This window comes from Salvelinus sp. IW2-2015, linkage group LG33 (assembly GCF_002910315.2).
Source record: "Salvelinus sp. IW2-2015 linkage group LG33, ASM291031v2, whole genome shotgun sequence".
Classification (NCBI taxonomy): Eukaryota; Metazoa; Chordata; class Actinopteri; order Salmoniformes; family Salmonidae; genus Salvelinus; species Salvelinus sp. IW2-2015.
Window position 1 is genome coordinate 9,222,252 of NC_036872.1, and position 7,991 is coordinate 9,230,242.

Below are 7,991 nucleotides of genomic sequence, written 5' to 3' on the forward strand. Positions count from 1 at the left end.
AAGCAGCAAGTTTATTAACCATCATCTACCAATTAAATATATTTCAGAAAACTATCAGTACCAACTCCCTATTTACAAATCACATTGTAGTTTTACTTTCATTGTTTATTTAATAATCAGAATATGAAGGTAAGACAGGAAATCACCAGGAAATGTAAAAGTTTGATAGAACTTCCTGGGTTATTTATCCAAAAGAAAACCTATATCTAGGATGACATTAAGAAGGATAAGACAGAGATGGCGCCATAACAGTTTTGATTTGGTTCCCAATGCAGATATATTGTACTGTACTTCCTGATGACTTGAGATTCATGACATCACTGTTGTATCCTTCTTTATCTCATTCTAACTTTGTATCACATTTCAGAGGATACAAATGATTTGCTTTGGTGTATTTCTGCCAGTCTAAGATGCTCCTCCAGACATCTGATAGCAATGGGTCCATGTCTGTGTCAAACTTGTTGGCAAAGAGGTGGTGCTGCCGCAGCATCCACTGCAGGTCTCCAGCCCTGTATACACACCCCTCTAACATAAGTACCATGGCACGGCAGATACACTGCAGAGCTGGCGCACTCTTCCCTCTCAATACACGGCAACTTCACCAGCCTGGCGATGGCGTGCATGTCCGTTGTGTCGAACGTGGGCCTGGGGTGCATGGAGTCGGGCACGCTGGGAAGCCTCTGAATGGTAGCCCACAGGAACTCATCAGGAGTCAAGGTGTCATTAGCCCACTGGATCAGAGCCAGCACCTTGCTGCACAAAGCCCCTATTCACCAGCGTGTACACCCCACTTGACCAGATGGGTACACTGAAGGGGGGAGCTTTGTCCTGCTCTGTTTCTTGAATTTTGCCATCAACAACCTGTGCAACGTCTTCCAGCGGCCCTTCTTACCTCTGGCCATGGACTCTGACTCCATGGTGTTTCCCCCAGCCAGTGCCTGCAGGCTGCGCATCATCTCCTGGTTGGTCTTGATGGGGAAGTCCTGGCCACAGAGGTTGATTAAATACTTCCAGTGCGGGCTATCCCTGTACAGATCCCCAGTACAATGGATGTCAGCCTGGACTCAACTCCAGCTTGGGTACACCACACTTTAACGGATGGCTGGCCAAAAAAAACTTTGTCAAAGCAGGACGTGATAGCTATGACAGAAGCAAGAACGGACGCTTTGGCCTTCATGTCCACGTGGACCCAGTACATGTTTTCGGGGGCGAGCAGTCTCTCGAAGTTCACCTTGTGGTGGACGACCAGCGAGAAGGCCAAGGGGAAGTGCTCCTCAAGATTTAGGGGTATCTCCAGGTACTTGCGTGTGGACCTGAACCTCTGACAGTCCCTGGTCAGCTCCAGGTACGGTAGTGTTTGTCCGGGAACTGCGTGCTGTTGAGGAAGCTGCGTGTAATTGACAGGACCTTGGCATGATCGATGTCCATCATGTCTCCTTGCAGGGTGGCACTGCAGTCACTGTCGTCCTGCGGAATGTGGTTCTGCATCTGAGTACTGCAGCCAGCTCTAGCCATAGTTGTACAGGCTCACCTGAACAGAACCGAGCTGGGTAAGCATCCAGATCCCAATGGATACCAGCATCGCACTGAGCAGCAACTTTGAGAGTTTCCTCCATCTCCTCAGTCTCCTCAATGCCATCTAAGAAGGGGCAATGTAATGATGATTTTTACCGGGTGGTTTTAATATCACTATTGCAGGCGGATATCTAGTGAAGTTACCTTAATTAACATGTCTTTATTCAGTGTGAGTGTCTAACGACATCAGTTCTCCAAGTTGATGTTCCGGGATGTCATTGTGATTTAAGCTGTAAATGTGGCATGCCACTTTTCTGCTTGAGTTTATAATCCCAGTCCCTCTGAGTGCCAAAGAACTATGGAAAAATAGAGAAAGAACACTTGAGCACTTCCCAATTTACATTTGTAGTCATGAAGATGTACACAAATTAGTTATAGGCAGGCCAATCATCATAACCCTTTAACTGTCTCTTCTTGAAAAACATGTTGAAAAATATGTTTCATCTTAAATTCCTATTACTAACAACTCAAGAACTTACAATATTTTGGAAATTACAGAGCTCTACCAGGTGGTTGAAAAGTCAAGAGGGTCATACCAGCAATGGCATGTTAGAATGACAATTTGCATAGCATTTTTACTCATTTCAACAATAGTGCATGAATTAGTTTAGGTCTGCCTCAATGGCTTTTGTAACTGTTGCTAATGGGGATGGGTGTCAAATTTGAACAAATTATGGTAATTGTTTGTCCAAACATGAATATTTAAATACATTGAATTTAATGTTTCCAAGTGGTGTGTAGTACAACGTACCCCAAAATAGTTTTCTAAAATTTCAAATGATCCATGTTCCGACTACCTTTTGAGACAATATATGACAAAATGCCGTTTTTTATAACCATTATAGGCAATATTCTATTGGCGATCTTTTGTCTGAATATCGATTAATTGACCCCAAGGGGCATTTATGATGCATTGTTGTGTGCTGTCAACAATGCAATCACATTTGTCACCAAAATAAGGATTGTTTATAAAAGAATAAGTACTTATATTGACATATAACTGCCTGGTTGAAGACATTTTTACAAAATTATTGCTTTTTAGCCTTTAAACATTTTACTTTACTACCACTCCCACCTACTCTTCAAGGTCTCTGCTAACAGGAATTGTGCAATATTTATCCATGACCAAGTCATATCCCATATCCCATATCTCCTTTGGTGACAGGTTTTGAGTTTTCTTACAGCTCTCTGAGTGGGCATAAGAGAGCCATAACACTGAACTGCAGCAACCCAAAAGGATACAAATGATGTAAATTGATGCAGGAAGCCTGGGGAAGTTGACCAATCAAGTTTGTGTATATTTTTGTTCATATTAATTTCTAAATTCACTGTCAAAACATGCTCTACCAACCAGTTGAGAAATTGTTTAAAGGGATAATCTTTATTTTGTTCTGCTGTGAACTAAACACATACAGTACCTAACTATGTCTAAAGGTCTGGTTGCAAGTTATGTTAACTAGTTGTGCACATAAAGTATTTCACAACATATTCAACAATGAAGCAATTTGTCAAATATAATATACTTTATTTTTTACGGTTACACAAATTAGAAATTACAGTTGCGATCAAATAGATTGGCACCCTTGTATGATTCAGTATTTCTTCTAAAATAACTTGGTGTTCACACATGGTGTTCACACACAGAAAACTGTTGAGCGTGAAAAACCCAGAAGCATTACAGTTCTTGACACAAACCGGTGCGCCTGGCACCTACTACCATACCCCGTTCAAAGGCACTGTGTTGCCCATTCACCCTCTGAATGACACACATAAACAATCCATGTTTCAAGGCTTAAAAATCCTTATTTAACCTGTCTCCTCCCCTACACCGCTTGAAGTGGATTTAACAAGTGACATCAATAAGGGATCATAGCTTTCACCTGAGCCTTGTTTCAGAAAGCAGGTTTAACAAACTCTCTGAGTTGAAAACTGAACTCTGGGATGACTAACTCTGAGCTGTCAAACTCTGAGTTTTCGGTTTCAGAACAGGTGATAACAATTAGTTCAATCAACTCTGAGTTAAGTTAACCCTGAGTAAAGCACGTGCATGAGGAGCTAAAAAGCCCTCATCAAAGGAACGCAGATAACATGATTCATCATGGAAACAGGATAAAAAAGGGCTCAAACCGCTTACTTCGCCCCAGTGGCGTGAGCAATATTAATGAATGCGTATGCAGAATATGAGTATATATTTAAGAAAAAAGCAATACAGCAGCGAAAGAACGCGAGCTGTAATTGCAGAAAATTGCTGACCGAGTCAATGCGTGAGTATTAACTGAAAATACGTTTTCTCGAGTGTTATACACACACACACAGTGTTATACACGTGTGTGTGTGTGTGTGTGTGTGTGTGTAGGTGCAACCCAACAGGCACAAAATGTACTTGGCAGCAACTGAAGATGAAATATAAAAATTTACTTCAAACAGAAGGTATAATTTAATTACAAACAATTGTGATGTTTAGCCTACCCTACCTAATTAAACAGCATTCAGTGGCTACATTCAACATGTGATATATTTAAATAGTTAGTGAAATTTTCTAAGCAAAGAAAAATGACTTTCAGCCATCCCAACACTGTCAGTATTTCATATTGTCTATTTTAAAGTGACACATAAATGCCTTTATACATCCAAGTATCCACATTTGTGTTTACTGGACATGTTCAAATTTGACCTCCATTATAGCCATTATAGCCAATAGAAAAAAGGCTGAGGGCTGAAAAACAGGTGGGGGTCCACCACCACTCACAGAGGCTGGAGAGGTGGCCCCCAGTCAAAACAGTGGGCGACCTATTGCTGAAGGCATCTCTGAGGAAGCTCATCTGAACCAATCACCCCCCCCCCCCCCCCCCCCCCCCCCCCCATACTATATGTACATTCATCCTTTTGCCAGTGTTACCTCAGATGGGTGGGTGGGCATCACTATCTTAGACAATTTGGCACACTGATTTTCTTGTAGTGGTACAATTCTTTATAGTTGACTGCTGTTACTTTTTCAGATACTTAGTTGTCCTTCAGACATCACAATCTATTTTAAGGTGACAGTCATATATTTGAAAAATTGTGACGTGGCCTGCACACTGTTGTAAAAACAAAATTCAAATTAGATGGGGCACTTTTCTGGGTAAAGTTATAATTTAACTGTCTAATCTTCGTCAGTTACTGATGGTGTAATCTGTCTGGTGGAGCCTTCTGCCATAACAGACCTCCATGCAGTTGTAAGTACTCTTAATAGTCCACAGATTTTTCATAATGGGTTAGAGTAGAACAACAAAATTGTTATTTTTCATTACAGGAGGATGATGAAGACAGCTTGTCAGCTGCTACAGAGAGGGGAGATACATCTAACAGTTGATGATAGTGTTGTACCATAATAAAACTTGCACCTTCTTTTTCTCTAACAGAGCAATGCTGGAAATTACAATGAGGAAGAGGGTCCATCCACTTCCACAGCACAACAAGATGTTGTTCAGCATTGGCCCATGACTTACAATGATACAAAGTAGACCTGGAACTGTGAAATTCAATGTAATTTGTGTTCCTATAGCTCCCTGTGAAAAAGCTGTACACGGTGTACTTAGAGAAACAAATTGAAAAATGTAATTTAGAAATTGACCACAAGGCTGCAGATGGTAAAGATGAAAATAGAAATACAACTGCTGGAACATCAGTTCAAGGTGGGTGAGGTGCACACAGGTGGATGATTTTACTTGTTTGAACAACATAAAAAATATTAACTACTGCATTTTGTACTTGCAGGAAATAAAGAATACTTCAAAAGAAAGGCATATTGTCTTTGACACCGGGGAGGTGACGGGTCAATCAGAAATGGTTGCATATTATGTCTCTTCCATCTTGTGCATCAGCAGGGTGATCAGGATCATTCACTGGTTGAGTAGGACATTGTTCTGCTCCAATTGTGGCAATGCTGTGGAGAATCACACATGCCACAATGTCACATGCCCGTTCTGTGGTGACCCTGAGCCTATGAAGGCACTGGAACCAGGCCTTGAGCATCCCAATGGTCATCTCTACCCTGGCTCGTGTCCTGCAGTGAGCCAAGTTATAACGTTGCTGCGGGCCGGGCTCAGGATCAGGGTAAGGGGTCATCAAATAGTGCTGTCAGGGGTACCCTGTCACCGAGCAGGTAACCATCGAACTCTCCTATGATAATACAAGGATACAGTTTCAGTTGCAAAAGGAGGAAACTAAATATTGATTAAAATAACATATAAACTCACCACACGCTCGGTGTACACTCACGAAAAATGTGCGAGTCATGCACAGAGCCAGGCCACTTCGCCTCCACATTGCTGATGTGGGCTGCATCACATATGATCTGCACAGTGCAGAACTGGAATTAGCTGCAGTAGCTATGTTTCTTTCATTTGGAATGCTAACGGCTACTATTTAGTTCTACCTGCCCAATAATGCTGTGGAAAGACTTCCTATTAACATCTTCATTTACTGAAGGAGCTGTGAGTGGAATAGGAGTGCCATCTATGCTGCCGATCACACCTGGAAACACTAAAATATATCAAATTAACTGATTAGTACTTCAAGTCTCAACGCTTCATACTAAATTAATTGTTGCTTTGACTGATAACTGCAAATATGTGGAATTCTTCTTTGAGTCTTGTGGGTCTGTGACTTGGGGACACCACAAAAGTGTACAGTGAATATTTCAGTGCAAGAGTCACATTTCTGACAGCCCGACAGACAGTTGCCTTGGAAATATGCTCAGCGTCACCGATGTTAAATAAACTCCTGTTGGCAAAAAAACTAAGTGCAACACAAAGAATTTGTTCTGAACTGGGAGCCTGTCCACGATGTGTCATGTGAACGATATGAGGGCTGAGAATATTGTTCAGATGAATGATCGATTGTGCAGAAAAACAAACGCTCAAACAGATAATCAGGCAATGATAAAACATCCAAGCGGGGTCTGATCCTGTCCTGAAGGAGATTTCTGCGGAGTATTTGTGCTTCTATGTCAAGTGGCTCTTCAAGAAAAGGACATGCCATGTCTGACACCTCCCTCAGGCTTCAGCTAAAGAGGAGAAACTCTGGGTTAGTTGAAAACCTGCACCCTGGCAGGTTAACTTCATGGAGTATGTTGCCATAGTAACTGACTCAGAGTTAAGCTGAACTGGTTTCGTGAAACCGAAAACAGTTTCCTTCAACTCTGAGTCAACTGACTTGCGTTTTCACTAAACACACTTTCTGAAACAGGGTCCTGGTCAGTCTGTCATGGAAAGAGCAGGTGTTCATAATGTTTTGTACACTCAGTGTATAGATGCTCTTTGTAAATAGAAATAGGCCTACGCCAGGGATAGGAAACCCTGTTCCTGGAGAGCCACAGGGTATGCAGGATTTTGCTTTAATGGACCAAGACCAGGTGTGTTGAGTTTAGTCAATCATTGAACTGACCACCTGAGCTAATTGATCAGTTCAGTGATTGACTAAATTCAACACACCTGGTCTTCCAGGTCGGTTGAAGCAAAATCCGGCATACCCTGCAGCTCTCCAGGAACAGGGTTGCCCACCCCTGGTCTATGCAATTTCATTCATAGAGGATTAGGCCAGGGGTGTCAAACTCATTCCACGGAGGGCCTAGTGTCTGCAGGTTTTTGGTTTTTCCTTTCAATAAAGCCCTAGACAACCAGGTGTGGGGAGTTCCTAACTAATTAGTGATGTTAATTCATCAATCAAGTACAAGGGAGGAGCGAAAACCCGCAGACACTCGGCCCCCCGTGGAATGAGTTTGACACCTGTGGATTAGGCGCATTCATTCATTTTACAGCGTCATCTAGTGGCATATTTGTGTAGGACCTTGTAGTTTATTACTCAGTGAATAATTGATATAGAAAATGGACGTGAGATTGGTAATCCTACTGTCCTGAATGTCTTTTTTAGTAAACTGAAGGTTACAGAGTCATCTACAAGTAGGAGAACTATGTCTCAATAACATTGTCGACCTTTGAGACCAAGCACTTGTGGAGCTGCATAGATGTAAAGAGGCGGAGGCTACATGATGGATGAGAGCAGTCATTGGATGAGAGCCGTGGGGTGGGTAAGAGGTCAGTTAGCTACTAAGCACAGGTTGTCACTAGTTACCACAGCCACAACGTCGTAAATCCCGCCTATATCTACAATTGATCTTCTTAAATTGTGATTTTAAACATAACCACACTGCTAACCTTATGTACAACCCTAACCTTAAAGTAAGACCAAAACGCTAACTTTGGCTGTGGTAACACACAGCTCTCCAGTGCAAGGGCTATGGCTAGAAGCTAGCCTAAATAAATAGCCTGGTCTCATAGACTAGACGTAGCATAGTAAACGTAATTCCGGACCTCGACATTAGTTTGATATGTTATGTTTGGTATGATTACATAGACAGATGGTTACTTAAC

At 42.0% G+C, this 7,991-nt stretch overlaps 1 pseudogene; it reads right to left on the reverse strand.

Moving 5' to 3' along the window:
* Positions 1-356: 356 nt before the first annotated feature.
* On the reverse strand, positions 357-1,639 carry LOC111958106 (beta-1,3-galactosyl-O-glycosyl-glycoprotein beta-1,6-N-acetylglucosaminyltransferase-like; annotated as a pseudogene).
* Positions 1,640-7,991: the final 6,352 nt, after the last annotated feature.